Genomic DNA, 16,322 nt, shown 5'->3' with positions numbered 1-16,322 from the left:
CCCCCAATCTCCTTGGCCGCATAGCGGTGGACGTCCTCGACCCTATTGGCAGTGACCATCTCCCTGTCCTTCTTACCATATCAGACGGTCGTCGCCCCCGTCCCGATCCTCGCCTTGACCCTCCCCCCAAGTATGTCCATGATTACTCCCGTGCCGACTGGAATGCATACCGGGATACCCTTACTACCTGGGTCGATAGCCACCCCCTCACCTACCACCGCCCACATGACATAACCCATGCCGCATCCTTTCTCCAGCAGACCTTGTCTGAGGCCGTGGAGGCCCACATCCCTACCGTCGCCATCCACCCGCACCGTCCCATTTTACCCCCACAGGCCGTCCTCCTCCTTCGAGAATCCCGTCGTCTCTACCGTGCCTTCCTCCACACGCGTGACCGGGACATACTACAACGCCACCGGCAACTCCAGAGACACATCCGGAACTTGCTCGCGGCTAAGAAACGCCGGGACTGGCGACAGACATGCACCCGTCTTAATGCTACCCTACCTATTAACTCGTCCAAATACTGGTCAGCCTTCCGCCGCCTTACTGGATCAAAACCCCCCCCTTACTATCCTCTCCTTCATAATGACAATCCCTTTCCTGACAACCTTAGTAAGGCCAACCATTTTGCCTCCTACCTCACCGATGTCTTTACCATCCCTGACGATCCCCAGTTCGATTATTCCCTCTTCCCCGATGTCCGCGATCGAACTGACACCTCTATCCCTCCACTAGCTCCTGGCTTCCAGTACTTGGACAACATTACACACACTGAACTCAATACCCCTATAACTACTCAAGACATCATCGATATACTCCGCACCAAACGCAACACTGCTCCTGGTCACGACCGTGTTACTTACCGTCACCTCCGTGAAGCTCCCACCCCCTTCCTCTCCACCCTGGCCAGGCTGTACAATGTGGTCTTGTCCACCGGCTTCTACCCCGACCTGTGGAAAACCTCCCGGATCCTGATGTTCCTCAAACCCGATAAACCACCTTCCGCTGTCTCCTCCTACCGTCCTATAAGCCTTACCTCGGTCTTCAGCAAGGTCCTGGAATCCATTCTAACCCGCCGCATCCACCAGCATCTCCACCGGCACCGCTTCCTTCCCTCCACCCAATGTGGCTTTCGACCATCCTTCTCTGCCGATGACCTTCTCCTTCACCTCACTCACCTCCTCTCCGAACAACTCAACTCCCGTCGCTCCGCCATATTCCTCTCCCTTGACCTTGAACGCGCCTATGACCGAGTGTGGCATTCTGGTCTCCTCTTCAAGCTCCAAACCTTTGCTCTTCCTATTAACTACGTCCGTCTGATCGCCTCCTTCATTTCCCACCGCCCTTCCTATGTCACTATCCACAACACTGATTCCTACACCTTCTACCCCTCTGCCGGTGTGCCCCAAGGTTCCGTCCTTTCCCCTCTTCTTTACCTTCTTTATACGGCGGACATGCCTCCACCTGCACCCCCCCTTCACCTTCTCCAGTACGCCGATGACACCGCCTTCCTTGCCCTTGCCCCCACCCTGCAACGCTCCCAACACCTTCTCCAATCCCATCTTGACCGGTTCACCTCTTGGTGTAACCAGTGGTTGCTCAAGGTCAATCCTTCCAAGACCCAGGCAATCATCGTAGGCAAAACCACCCCTTCCTTCCGTCTCCTTGATTTCTATCTTACCATTTATGGCCGTCCTATTAACCTCACACCCACCCTCAAGTACCTTGGCGTCACCCTTGACCGTCGCCTCTCCTGGACCCCTCATCTCCGGACAATCCAAGCCAAGGCACGCTCCCGACTCCACCTCCTGAAGCTCCTTTCTGGCCGCACATGGGGTCTGGACCCCTCCACCGTCCTCCACACCTATAAATCTCTCATCCGCCCTATCCTCTGTTATGCCCATCCCGCCTGGATCTCTGCCCCGCCTACCTTTTACAAATCCCTTCAAATCCTTGAACGGCATGCACTCCGCCTCGCCTATCGCATCCGCCTCCCTTCCCCCACGCGGCTCCTCTATGACCTCATCCCCTTCCCACACCTCCTTCTCTTCCTCCAACGGATACGGATCCTCTACACCTCCCGCAAGCTTGATCCTCCCCACCCGCTTGTCTCTTCCATCCTCTCCCACCCCAACCCACTGCCGCGCCTGTACTCCTGTATCCCACCTGCTCTCCATCTTCACACTCTCCACACCCTCTCCCAAGGTGGCTTCCGCCGACTCCCCCTCCCGGATGATGCCCTCCTCCCCTCCATCTACCCCTCCTACCAACTTTGAGCCTTGCCTTCCCCTCTCCTCTCATTTTCCTGTGGGCACCCTCTCTCCCTTCTCTCCCTCCCTCTCTCCCTCCTTTCATCCTTACCTCCCCTCCCCCTCTCCCTGGGCTTCCACCCCCCTTTTTTCGTTTTCTCCCCTCCTCCTCCCTGGCATCCTATCTCCCCCTCCCTCCTTCCCTCCCCCTGTTTTTTCCCTTGGCAGGCCCCCAGCTTTTCGGTGTGGACAGTGCCCCTGCAAGCGCCGAAGCCCATCTCCGCAGTGTCCGTGTCTTTCGTCCCGTCTGTGCCTCGAGTGTTTCTTCGTTTTCTGCTCCACCGTTCACCTGTGCTAGTGTTCTCTGTTCCGTGCTGTGCTGCCCGTCTTTTTAAAACTGAAACAGTGCTGCGTCGGTGAACGACTTCATTTCTTTTTATTCTCTGTTGTCTTCTGATTTTTGTCCTCCATGTCCGTGTTTTGAGATTATGTCTTCCTGTTTTTATCTCTTGTATGTTTCTTGTGGCCGAAGAGCGGCATATTAGGCCGCTGCCGGCCTACCTTTGTAGGTATAAAATGACAATAAAGGAAAAAAAAAAAAAAAAAACGGTACAGCATAAGGTGGGACGAGGCAGTCTGAATTACATTTTATAGATGTATTTCTCACATATGTCAGAGCCTCTAGAGGTCGTCGTCGTCGTCGTCGCCGTCGTCGTCGCCGTCGTCGTCGTCGTCGTCGTCGCCGTCGCCGTCGCCGTCGCCGTCGCCGTCGCCGTCGCCGTCGCCGTCGCCGTCGCCGCCACCGCTTCTGTAGAAGTAGCAAATGGCCATCGTGTCAAATGCGGCGAATCACGCCCTGCCTTAGATTCCGTATGCACAAAGTGTGTGGTCTTGTTTCGCAGTCTATATTTGGTCGGTCACGTAAGAGTTTGAATGTAACGAATGGGTGGGAACGAGCAAGGGGCAGCGGCTGTGTAGAACGAAAACACAAATTAGCAGGGGTGTGAGCGTTTCGAGATGAGTCATACACAAGTTGCACTTATTCGTCAGTGACTGTGTGGCCTAATGGTTGAGGCGTCGGACTTCGGATCTGAAAATTACAGGTTCGAATGCTGTCACGCTCGTGTTTTATCAGTTCTGAAAAAGAAACATACCGTTTTAAATTAGCAATTGAGCAGTACGAAACCGTCTGAATGTTGCTGTTGACCATTTTCTGCTTGGAGATGCTCTTGAGCTTGATACACACACAACAAGACCGGTGTTAACTAGCGAAATGGTCGGCAGAGTGCCGTCAACGCGAGTTTTCACTGGCACTTGCACATCTAAAACAACGTCGGAAAGTAACTCGTTCGCCTTTTGAGTCACATCAAGAATGAGTGTTAATTTTGACGCCAGCAGCTCTGCAGGTTGTCATGGAATTCCTTTACCTCTCAGAAATGATTATGAAATAAAAGTGAAGTACGTGACGAGTGTGACGTTAGGAAAACATTAGGCAACATGGAGAGATTCTGTATGGGACCACCCAACCCAAACGAGTACTGCGTGACGTGCTGCCTGGCAAATATTCACCGAAGCAGCCCGGCTAGCTCAGTCGGTAGAGCACAAGACTCTTAATCTCAGGGTCGTGGGTTCGAGCACCACGCTGGGCGGAACGGAATTTTGTTCCGCTGCATTTGTAAATTGCCGTTTTCTGATTAACGTGATGTAATGGAAATAGCAACTTTAAACTTTGCCTACGTCTCTGTCAGTCGCAAGGAAACTGTATTTGAAGGTGAAGGTGATTTTGTAGACATGTGTGAAAGACATGTTCTGAAATGCAAGTGTTGTTGTTTGGAGAGCACATCGGTTACGTGTCAGATGTGTAGCCAAGCACTAATGGGTCGCCATAGCTGCAAATATTAGTCGGTAATATGAAGTGTTGTCAGCTGAAGTCTGATGATCCAGACGACCGTAAGGACGAAGTACGCAAAAGTACCGCTAGGACGCGCCTCTTTAGCTCAGTGGGAAAGCGCTGATCTAGTAAACCAAGGGTCGTGAGTTCCATCCTCAAAGGAGGAAGTCGAATTTTGGAAATCAGTTGCGCGTCGTGGCCGTATAGCAAACAGTATCTGTGATGACGAACAATTAGCGACTTGCCTTTTATTAAGAATTACTATCAGATGTGATTAAGGCGAATGGCGCAGATAAAGCCGGTGCCAAAGCGGTACAGCATAAGGTGGGACGAGGCAGTCTGAATTACATTTTGTAGATGTATTTCTCACACATGTCAGAGCCTCTAGAGGTCGTCGTCGCCGCCGCCGCTTCTGTAGAAGTAGCAAATGGCCATCGTGGCAAATGCGGCGAGGCACGCCCTGCCTTAGATTCCGTATGCACAAAGTGTGTGGTCTTGTTCCGCAGTCTATATTTAGTCGGTCACGTAAGAGGTTGAATGTAACGAATGGGTGGGAACGAGCAAGGGGCAGCGGCTGTGTAGAACGAAAACACAAATTATCAGGGGTGTGAGCGTTTCGAGATGAGTCATACACAAGTTGCATCTTGTCGTTAGTGACTGTATGGCGTAATGGATAAGGCGTCGGACTTCGGATCTGAAGATTACAGGTTCGAATGCTGTCACGCGCGTGTTTTATCAGTTCTGAAAAAGAAACATACCGTTTTAATGTAGCAATTGAACAGTACGAAACCGTCTGAATGTTGCTGTTGACCATTTTCTGCTTGGAGATGCTCTTGAGCTTGATACCACACAACAAGACCGGTGTTAACTAGCGAAATGGTCGGCAGAGTGCCGTCAACGCGAGTTTTCACTGGCACTTGCACATCTAAAACAACGTCGGAAAGTAACTCGTTCGCCTTTTGAGTCACATCAAGAATGAGTGTTAATATTGACGCCAGTAGCTCTGCAGGTTGTCATGCAATTCCTTTACCTCTCAGAAATGATTATGAAATAAAAGTGAAGTACGTGACGAGTGTGACGTTAGGAAAACATTAGGCAGCATGGAGAGATTCTGTATTGGACCACCCAACCCAAACGAGTACTGTGTGACGTGCTACCCGGCAAGTGTTCACCGAAGTAGCCCGGCTAGCTCAGTCGGTAAAGCATGAGACTCTTAATCTCAGGGTGGTGTTTTCGAGCCCCACGCTGGGCGGAACGGAATTTTGTTCCGCTGCAGATGTAAATTACCGTTTTTCTGATTAACGTGATGTAATGGAAATAGCAACTTTAAACTTTGCCCACGTCTCTGTCAGTCGCAAGGAAACTGTATATGAAGGTGAAGATGATTTTGTAGACATGTGTGGAAGACATGTTCTTAAATGCAAGTGTTGTTGTTTGGAGAGGACATCGGTTACGTGTCAGATGTGTAGCCAAGCAGTAATGGGTCGCCATAGCTGCAAATATTAGTCGGTAATATGAAGTGTTGTCAGCTGAAGTCTGATGATCCAGACTACCGTAAGGATGAAGTACGCAAAAGTACCGCTAGGCCGCGCCTCTTTAGCTCAGTGGTAGAGCACTGGTCTAGTAAACCAAGGGTCGTGAGCTCCATCCTCAAAGGAGGAAGTCGAAATTTGGAAATCAGTTGCGCTTCGTGGCCGTATAGCAAACAGTATCTGTGATGACGAACAATTAGCGACATGCCTTTTATTAAGAATTACTCTCAGATGTGATTAAGGCGAATGGCGCAGATAAAGCCTTTGCCAAAGCGGTACAGCATGAGGTGGGACGAGGCACTCTGAATTACATTTTATAGATGTACTTCTCACATATCTCAAAGACTCTCGCGGTCGTCGTCGTCGTCGTCGTCGTCGTCGTCGCCGCTTCTGCAGAAGTAGCAAATGGCCATCGTAGCAAATACGGCGAGGGACGCCCTGCCTTCGATTCCGTATGCACAAAGTGTGTGGTCTTGATTCCCAGTCTATATTTGGTCGGTCACGTAAGAGGTTGAATGTAACGAATGGGTGGGAGATAGCAAGGGGCAGCGGCTGTGTAGAACGAAAACACAAATCATCAGGGGTGTGAGCGTTTCGAGATGAGTCATATACAAGTTGCACTTGGTCGTCATCGACTGTGTGGCCTAATGGGTAAGGCGTTGGACTTCGGATCTGAAGATTACAGGTTCGAAGGCTGCCACGCTCGTGTTTTATCAGTTCTTAAAAAGAAACATACCGTTTTAATGTAGCAATTGAGCAGTTCGAAACCGTCTGAATGTTGCTGTTGACCATTTTCTGCTTGGAGATGCTCTTGAGCTTGAAACACACACAAGACCGGTGATAACTAGCGAAATGGTCGGCAGAGTGCCGTCACCGCGAGTTTCCACTGGCACTTGCACATCTAAAACAACGACGGAAAGTAACTCGTTCGCCTTTTGAGTCACATCAAGTATGAGTGTTAATTTTGACGCCAGCAGCTCTGCAGGTTGTCATGCAATTCCTTTACCTCTCAGAAATGATTATAAAATAAAAGTGAAGTACGTGAAGAGTGTGACGTTAGGAAAACATTACGCAGCATGGAGAGATTCTGTATGGGACCACCCAACCCAAACGAGTACTGCGTGACGTGCTGCCTGGCAGGTATTCACCGAAGCAGCCCGTCTAGCTAAGTCGGTAGAGCATGAGACTCTTAATCTCAAGGTCGTGGGTTCGAGCCCCACGCTAGGCGGAACGGAATTTTGTTCCGCTGCAGATGTAAATTACCGTTTTTCTGATTAACGTGATGTAATGGAAATAGCAACTTTAAACTTTGCCTACGTCTCTGTCAGTCGCAAGGAAACTGTATTTGAAGATGAAGGTGATTTTGTAGACATGTGTGAAAGAAATGTTCTGAAATGCAAGTGTTCTTGTTTCTAGAGCACATCGGTTACGTGTCAGATGCGTAGCCAAGCAGCAATGGGTCGCCATAGCTGCAAATATTAGTCGGTAATATGAAGTGTTGTCAGCTGAAATCTGATGATCCAGACGACCGTAAGGACGAAGTACGCATAAGTACCGCTAGGCCGCGCCTCTTTAGCTCAGTGGTAGAGCACTGGTCTATTAAACCAAGGGGCGTGAGTTCCATCCTCAAAGGAGGAAGTCGAATTTTGGAAATCAGTTGCGCGTCGTGGCCGTATAGCAAACAGTATCTGTGATGACGTACAATTAGCGACATGCCTTTTACTAAGCATTACTCTCACATGTGATTAAGGCGAATAGCGCAGATAAAGCCTTTGCCAAAGCGGTACAGCATAAGGTGGGACGAGGCAGTCTGAATTACATTTTATAGATGTATGTGTCACATATGTCAGAGCCTCTCGCGGTCGTCGTCGTCGTCGTCGTCGTCGTCGTCGTCGTCGTCGTCGTCGTCGCTGCACCCGCTTCTGCAGAAGTAGCAAATGGCCATCGTAGCAAATGCGGCGAGGGACGCCCTGCCTTCGATTCCGTATGCACAAAGTGTGTGGTCTTGTTTCCCAGTCTATATTTGGTCGGTCACGTAAGAGGTTGAATGTAACGAATGGGTGGGAAATAGCAAGGACAGCGGCTGTGTAGAACGAAAACACAAATCATCATGGGTGTGAGCGTTTCGAGATGAGTCAAATACAAGTTGCACTTGGTCGTCAGTGACCGTGTGGCCTAATGGGTAAGGCGTCGGACTTCGGATCTGAAGATTACAGGTTCGAATGCTGTCACGCTCGTGTTTTATCAGTTCTGAAAAAGAAACATACCGTTTTAATGTAGCAATTGAGCAGTTCGAAACCGTCTTAATGTTGCTGTTGACCATTTTCTGCTTGGAGATTTTCCTGAGCTTGAAACACACACAACAAGACCGGTGATAACTAGCGTAATGGTCGGCAGAGTGCCCTCACCGCGAGTTTTCACTGGCACTTGCACATCTAAAACAACGTCGGAAAGTAACTCGTTCGCCTTTTGAGTCACATCAAGTATGAGTGTTAATTTTGACGCCACTAGCTCTGCAGGTTGTCATGCAATTCCTTTACCTCTCAGAAACGGTTATGAAATAAAAGTGAAGTACGTGACGAGTGTGACGTTAGGAAAACATTAGGCAGCATGGAGAGATTCTGTATTGGACCACCCAACATAAACGAGTACTGTGTGACGTGCTACCCGGCAAGTATTCACTGAAGCAGCCCGGCTAGATCAGTCGGTAGAGCATGAGACTCTTAATCTCAGGGTGGTGTGTTCGAGCCCCACGCTGGGCGGAACGGAATGTTGTTCCGCTGCAGATGTAAATTACCGTTCTTCTGATTAACGTGATCTAATGGAAATAGCAACTTTAAACTTTGCCTACGTCTCTGTCAGTCGCAAGGAAACTGTATTTGAAGGTGAAGGTGATTTTGTAGACATGTGTGAAAGACATGTTCTGAAATGCAAGTGTTGTTGTTTGGAGAGCACATCGGTTACGTGTCAGATGTGTAGCCAAGCACTAATGGGTCGCCATAGCTGCAAATATTAGTCGGTAATATGAAGTGTTGTCAGCTGAAGTCTGATGATCCAGACGACCGTAAGGACGAAGTACGCAAAAGTACCGCTAGGCCGCGCCTCTTTAGCTCAGTCACATTCAGCCAGCGGCTGCGCTGGAGGTCGGACGTGCCGTGCTGTGTGCTGTGCTGCGTTAGCTCCGCGTGGTAAGTCTCTGCTCTTGCTGCAATGCGTCGCTGTCTATAGTATTTGTGTAGACATGAAAAAGAATTAAGATATGTCGCAACCGCAACGAAAAGATACTTTGAAATTCACGTTTGATCGCAACTTTGTCCGACCGAGGTCATTTGATGTTGAACAGTGGTTAGAGGATGATGTTAAAATAGGACTTGATGATATTATCGGCATACATTTCTCGATTATGAACAGTGTGGTTTTCGTGAAACTTGCCAGTCCAGAATTGTGTGAAAGGATAGTTCGATCTTGTGGTGGCATTCTGAAATTTAAACATGCTGACGGAAATGTTGGGGAGGTTACCGTTGCCCATGCTGGTCTAGGTATTCGGACTGTGCGAGTCTTTGAACTTCCCTTTGAAATTACAAGTGACCAGATAAATGCAGTTATTGCTCCATACGGGAAAGTTTTGAGTAATATTGCCGAACGGTGGTCTGCTGCACACAAATTCCCTGTTTTGAATGGTGTGCGCCAATTAAAAGTCGAATTGCAGAAGCACATTCCGTCGTTTATAAACGTCTGCGGATATAGAGCGGTTGTGATGTATGATGAGCAACCGAAAACGTGTGCTGTCTGCAATTTACCAGGCCACGTTCGTGCAGAATGTGTTCAAAGGCGTGTGGCGCAACTGCCTGCCGGCGATGCCGTCAGGCCCCCTGCTATGTCAACGCTGCCCGTGACATATGTCGCCGTAGCGCGCGTTTTTGCAAGTGCCACTGCTCCCCCCGAAGTTACTACGAATACCGACCCACAAGCGACCGACCAACCGACCGACTCAGGTGTAGCATCTGTAGACACTCAACCCTCCTGCGAAGACATATCTGCTCCTGCCCTTGTCGCCGTGGAATCGCCCAATGAGGCAATGGATACGGACGCGACCTCAGTCGCTTCGGGTAGTGCTCCTCTGCATCCTGGAGCTTCTTTAGGAGGTATCAAAAGCGTATCAGGTGCACAGAAAACGGACTCGCAACCAGCCGTTTCTAGTGGTGCTCTTCCGAATCCTGCAGCTGCCTTAGGCACTGACCACAGCCCGTCAAGTGCAATGAAATCAGACCTGGCGTCAGTCACTTCGAGTAGTGCTACTTTGCAACCTGAGGCTTCTTCAGGTACCGTCCAAAGTCCACCACGAGACGTATCTCCCAAGAAATCTAAAAAACGGAGGATCGCGCGTCAAGGTGCAGAGCAGACTGCACCACAACTGCGTGAACAGGCGAAGCAAATAGGGGGCAAAATACGTCAATCTGTATCTGAGAACTTGCAGTGCAATCAGCAGTCATCTAACGAAGACCCTGTGTCCTTGGATAGTACCTCAGGTTCTGCCAGTTTGCCCTCCGCTGACGTAGCAATTACCCGAACCGAAGATAAAAATCACCAGCAAACACCTGAATATAGTGCACCACTTAATGACGAACCGATGACAGGGCTGTCGAATCCGTGGGCAGACGATGTCGACGACACTACAAAGGAGGACGCAATTATGGACACCACAGGAACCGTTACAGTCACCACGATGGCCACACCACGAGATGACGTCGTCTTGAATGTCATCGCCGCGACGGATACTGTCCCAGACACGGAGAAGCCGACTGATCGCTTCCCAAGTCATGAATATTTCTAGTCTGAACGGTTTTACTGACTTGTGTCCACATGTCTCTTGGGTCAGATTTCTTAATGTTTTTTCGAAATGATATGTTGCCAGAGTTTTTCCTAATTACACTCCCATCTTGGCTAACGTAGTTCCGTTGCAGGCCTATAAGATCGCTACGCTGAACATCAATAAAATTTGTAGCACATTTAATTTACAAAATTTAAAAGATTTCCTGTATGCAGCTGATGTGGACATTTTGTTTTTACAAGAAGTAACAAACATCAAACTTGACTTCATACAGGGGTATAATGCTATAGTCAATCCTGGAATTGGATGTGATTTGGGTACCGCATTTCTTTTCAAAGAGGGCGTCGTCATTACAGACGTAACAAAACTGCCTAACGGCAGAGGCATTGCCGGCACGCTTTATAACACCAGGATTCTTAATGTCTCTGGTTCTACCAATCGGTGCCAACGAGCACAGTTTTTTAAGGAGGGAATTGTTCCTTTGTTTGGTGTACACTGCACCCATACCATCCTTGGAGGCGACTTTAACAGTGTCATACATGCCAAAGACCAAACTCCGAACTACAACAAATCGCCGGACCTTGAACGTATAGTCACCGACCTCCGTTTAACCGATTCGTGGGAGCAAAAGCACGGCGCGGCACCCGGCTTTACCCACCTCACTAATCATTCAGTGAGCCGGTTGGATCGAATATATGTCTCGCCCAATCTGAAACACTGCATCCTGCAGTCTGAAGTTTGGCCAACCGTTTTTTCGGACCACGCTGCATATATATGCACATTAAATTTGGAACGACAAGGAACCTGTCGATATAAAGGGCCATGGAAACTTAATGTTTCACACTTAAAAGATCCTGCCTGTCGAGAAGCCTTTCTCACCACTTGGAGAGCCTGCGAGACCAAACTCATCTCTTACCACTCGACTTTGGATTGGTGGCTCAAATGCGCCAAACCTCAGATCCGGAGATGTTTCATCAACTACTCCCGGGAGAAGAGATTTTGGCGGAAAAGAACGATAGAATTTTACTTTCATTGTCTCCGAGAACTCTACCTGCAAGGTGCTACAGCTATTGGGAACCATGGGAGAATTAAAAAAATCCAGGCAAAAATACTGTCATTAAGGCGACAACAGCTTGAAGGCTACCAAATAAGGTCAAGAGCAGAGACTGTGGCGCAAAAAGAAGCCACTTCGGTATATCATGTGACTCGTGAAACTAAACGAGGATTCCGCAAAATACTGACGGAGCTTCAAACTGATAATGGAACCACCTTGACAATGCACAACGACATAAAAGCAGAAATACTAACCCATTTCGACAACTTGTTTTCACATAAAGAGGTAGACGAAAAAGCACAGGACGATTTACTGACCCACCTGCAAGGACGCGTTGGTAACGCGTACGCGGAAGCTCTAATAGCGGAGGCGACCGAAGACGATGTACACTATGCTGTCTATCAAAGTGCAAACAATAAATCCCCTGGAGCTGACGGCATACCAGCAGAATTTTATCAAGTCTTCTGGGAACATATAAAACATAGAATTACATGCATCTGTAATGAACTTCTGAACCTCAATAAGGAGATACCGAAAGATTTTCGCGAAGGTATGATAGTGTTAATCGCAAAAAAATCGGCTGGCAAGAAAATTGGAAATTTGAGACCAATCACTCTGCTGAACAGTGACTATAAAATTTTTTCGCGGCTCTTAGCCCACAGACTTAAAAATGTAATGGCCAGCGTCACCGGCCCATATCAGTCTAGCGTGGGCAAGGGTAGGAAAATTCAGCAAACGCTGTCCGACTACCGCGACATAATTTCAATAGCAGAAGTATGTCGACTAAAATGTGCCATCGTGTCGTTAGATTTCTATAAAGCCTTCGACAGGATCAGCCACTCCTACCTCCTGAAAACGATAGGCGCAATGGGTTTTCCGCCGAGATTCGTTGACCTCATACGACGTTTGGTAACGAATAACTCCTCCAGAATCATCATAAATGGACAGCCTAGCCGGCCAGTCGAGATCGCATGTTCCGTCAGGCAAGGTTGTCCGTTGTCCATGGCACTTTTTGCCATGGCCATCGAACCTTTGCTCGCTACCTTGACTCAGCGGTTACAAGGATTGCAAATATGAGGAAACAAAATAATATGTAAAGCTTATGCGGACGATGTTGGGTTTCTCGTTATGAATGTAGCGGAAGTCGAGACGTCAATGCACATAATAGAAAAATACGAACGAGCGTCAGCCGCGAGGTTAAACAAAACCAAGTCCGGCATATTCAATATCGGACGTGGCATTGGCATGCGCACACACGGTCAGTTACGTGAGCTAACAGCCTTGAAGTGTCTCGGCATTGATTTCCGAAAAAATATACGTCAAACTATTGCGGCCAACTATAGACAAGTACTAACTACCATACGAGCTAGTGTACGGACACATAGTATTCGACAATTAAATGAAATTCAGAGAGTGTCTTTAGCGAACGTCTCTATTACTTCCAAAGTCAATTATGTCGCCCAGATACTGCCAATACCCGCCGGCATCGCCAAACAAATTATGTCAGCAATAGGCTATTTTGTGAGCCGTGGCCACATCTTTAAAATCCAGTATGACACTCTGACGCTCGCCACTAATAATGGCGGCTTAAACTTAACGAATGTTACTAAAAAGTCGCAGGCATCTCCAATACGTTTCAACAATGGAGACAATCCGGCAGCTGTATCGCCGCGCACTTGCTATCTGAAATAGCTCCAGATGACCTCTCTCCACCCATTAATGTGCAGCACATACCGAGCGGACTTTACCATTTACGATGGTTTTTAATAGAATATAGCTACCTACATTCAAGAATTCCGGAAAAAGACATGACAAACGTAAAAGAAATATATGGCAAATTGATGGGAGACAAGAAGAACAACAAAATAGAACAAAACTATTTATGTTCTAACTGGAAAGTGATATGGGCAAATATTCATAACCGTAACTTAGCTACTCATCTGAAAGCAACATGGTACTTTGTTGTAAATAGGAAAGTTGCAACAAACTCGAATCTTCATACGATCCACTTAGCGGATTCGCCTTTTTGTGCAACGTGTAGTTTAATTGATAACGAAGAACATCGTTTCGTGTGTGACAAGGTTAAAGATATATGGCTGAATGTCCGACGAAAGCTGGCACTCATCCTTCGAACGTCACCTAACGCTATAACGCCTGCGGACTTTTTGACACCGGATGATGTACCCTTTCCTAACACGAAACGCAACGCAGTCAATTGGCTGAAAGCGGCAACGGTACATTACCTCTTCACGAAGGAAGAGAAAAGCCAAGAGGATTTTTGGATCTATCTGCTAACTGAGCATCACATGTTACTGAAGATTATTAAATATAAAGAAACATACGCAAATTTTTTAATCAAGACCCTGATGTAAAAGAATTAACAAGAAATATCTGCGGACACAGAAGACAAACGTAAGGGAGTGTTCACCACAACTAACTTACTTTACAATCGTGGAAAAAAAAAAAAAAAATAGTTTTTACGGGAATTGCCGTTCTTTGAGTTCAACGTTTATTAATTTATTTTTCAAGAAGCCATTATAAATGGTTGCTTCTCACCGAATATGGTTTGTTTTTTAAGCATTTTCAGAGAGAAGAGGCAGTTTCGGAATATCCCTCTGACGTTTCTTTGTCAAGGAAGCCTATTTGCTTTAAGTGTGACAACAAAAAACAGCGATGAAAAAGGAAACAAACTGAACATAACTTCTGTTTCTACCTACTGAAGACTTCATTCTTTTTTTACATTATCAATAAGCCCAAAGAAGGGGTACATTAGTTTCTCCACGATAAAGGGATTAACTTTGTCTCATCAGTTTATGGTTATGTACATGGCGTGAAAAGCCGACGCCGATGAAGGCGAATTATGGAGAGCGCAAAGATGGGCTAAAAGGGGTGATGGGAGGCCCAAAAAAAAAAAAAAAAAAGTGGTAGAGCACTGGTCTAGTAAACCAAGGGTCGTGAGCTCCGTCCTCAAAGGAGGAAGTCGAATTTTGGAAATCAGTTGCGCGTCGTGGCCGTATAGCAAACAGTATCTGTGATGACGAACAATTAGCAACATGCCTTTTATTAAGAATTACTCTCAGATGTGATTAAGGCGAATGGCGCAGATAAAGCCTTTGCCAAAGCGGTACATAATGAGGTGGGGCGAGGCACTCTGCATTACATTTTATAGATGTATTTCTCACATAACTCAGAGACTCTCGCTGTCGCTGTCGCTGTCGCTGTCGCTGTCGCTGTCGCTGTCGCTGTCGTCGTCGTCGTCGTCGTCGTCGTCGCCGCCGCCGCCGCCGCCGCTTCTGCAGAAGTAGCAAATGGCCATCGTAGCAAATGCGGCGAGGGACGCCCTGCCTTCGATTCCGTATGCACAAAGTGTGTGGTCTTGTTTCCCAGTCTATATTTGGTCGGTGACGTAAGAGGTTGAATGTAACGAATGGGTGGGAAACAGCAAGGGGCAACGGCTGTGTAGAACGAAAACACAAATCATCAGGGGTGTGAGCGTTTCGAGGTGAGTCATATACAAGTTGCACTTGGTCGTCAGTGATCGTGTGGCCTAATGGATAAGGCGTCGGACTTCGGATCTGAAGATTACAGGTTCGAATGGTGTCACGCTCGTGTTTTATCAGTTCTTAAAGAGAAACATACCGTTTTAATGTAGCAATTGAGCAGTTCTAAACCGTCTGAATGTTGCTGTTGACCATTTTCTGCTTGGAGATGCTCCTGAGCTTGAAACACACACAACAAGACCGGTGATAACTAGCGAAATGGTTGGCAGAGTGCCGTCACCGCGAGTTTTCACTGGCACTTGCACATCTAAAACAACGTCGGAAAGTAACTCGTTCGCCTTTTGAGTCACATCAAGTATGAGTGTTAATTTTGACGCCACTAGCTCTGCAGGTTGTGATGCAATTCCTTTACCTCTCAGAAATGATTATGAAATAAAAGTGAAGTACGGGACGAGTGTGTCGTTGGGAAAACATTAGGCAGCATGGAGAGATTCTGTATGGGACCACCCAACCCAAACGAGTACTGTGTGACGTGCTACCCGGCAAGTATTCACCGAAGCAGCCTGGCTAGCTCAGTCGGTAGAGCATGAGACTCTTTGTCTCAGGGTCGTGGGTTCGAGCCCCACGCTGGACGGAACGGAATTTTGTTCCGCTGCAGATGTAAATTACCGTTTTTCTGGTTAACGTGATGTAATGGAAATAGCAACTTTAAACGTTGCCTACGTCTCTGTCAGTCGCAGGGAAACTGTATTTGAAGATGAAGGTGATTTTGTAGACATGTGTGAAAGAAATGTTCTGAAATGCAAGTGTTGTTGTTTCTAGAGCACATCGGTTACGTGTCAGATGTGTAGCCAAGCAGCAATGGGTCGCCATAGCTGCAAATATTAGTCGGTAATATGAAATGTTGTGAGCTGAAGTCTGATGATCCAGACGACCGTAAGGACGAAGTACGCAAAAGTACCGCTAGGCCGCGCCTCTTTAGCTCAGTGGTAGAGCACTGGTCTAGTAAACCAAGGGTCGTGAGCTCCGTCCTCAAAGGAGGAAGTCGAAATTTGGAAATCAGTTGCGCGTCGTGGCCGTTTAGCAAACAGCATCTGTGATGACGAACAATTAGCAACATGCCTTTTATTAAGAATTACTCTCAGATGTGATTAAGGCGAATGGCGCAGATAAAGCCTTTGCCAAAGCGGTACATCATGAGGTGGGACGAGGCACTCTGAATTACATTTTATAGATGTATTTCTCACAGATCTCAGAGACTC

General features: G+C 47.6%; 5 non-coding genes across 5 annotated transcripts; all 5 read left to right on the top strand.

The window, feature by feature from the left end:
• Positions 1–3,828: 3,828 nt before the first annotated feature.
• Trnak-cuu (transfer RNA lysine (anticodon CUU)) lies at positions 3,829–3,901 on the top strand. The gene has a single exon. It is a non-coding gene; the product is annotated as a tRNA-Lys (tRNA).
• A 1,421-nt stretch (positions 3,902–5,322) lies between these two features.
• On the top strand, positions 5,323–5,395 carry Trnak-cuu (transfer RNA lysine (anticodon CUU)). Its single transcript has one exon. It is a non-coding gene; the product is annotated as a tRNA-Lys (tRNA).
• Positions 5,396–6,830: 1,435 nt separating this feature from the next.
• Positions 6,831–6,903, top strand: Trnak-cuu (transfer RNA lysine (anticodon CUU)). Its single transcript has one exon. It is a non-coding gene; the product is annotated as a tRNA-Lys (tRNA).
• Positions 6,904–8,364: 1,461 nt separating this feature from the next.
• Positions 8,365–8,437, top strand: Trnak-cuu (transfer RNA lysine (anticodon CUU)). Its single transcript has one exon. It is a non-coding gene; the product is annotated as a tRNA-Lys (tRNA).
• A 7,184-nt stretch (positions 8,438–15,621) lies between these two features.
• Positions 15,622–15,694, top strand: Trnak-cuu (transfer RNA lysine (anticodon CUU)). Its single transcript has one exon. It is a non-coding gene; the product is annotated as a tRNA-Lys (tRNA).
• Positions 15,695–16,322: the final 628 nt, after the last annotated feature.

This window comes from Schistocerca gregaria, chromosome 8 (assembly GCF_023897955.1).
Source record: "Schistocerca gregaria isolate iqSchGreg1 chromosome 8, iqSchGreg1.2, whole genome shotgun sequence".
NCBI classification, from domain to species: Eukaryota; Metazoa; Arthropoda; class Insecta; order Orthoptera; family Acrididae; genus Schistocerca; species Schistocerca gregaria.
This window is presented reverse-complemented; position numbering and strand designations above follow the sequence as displayed.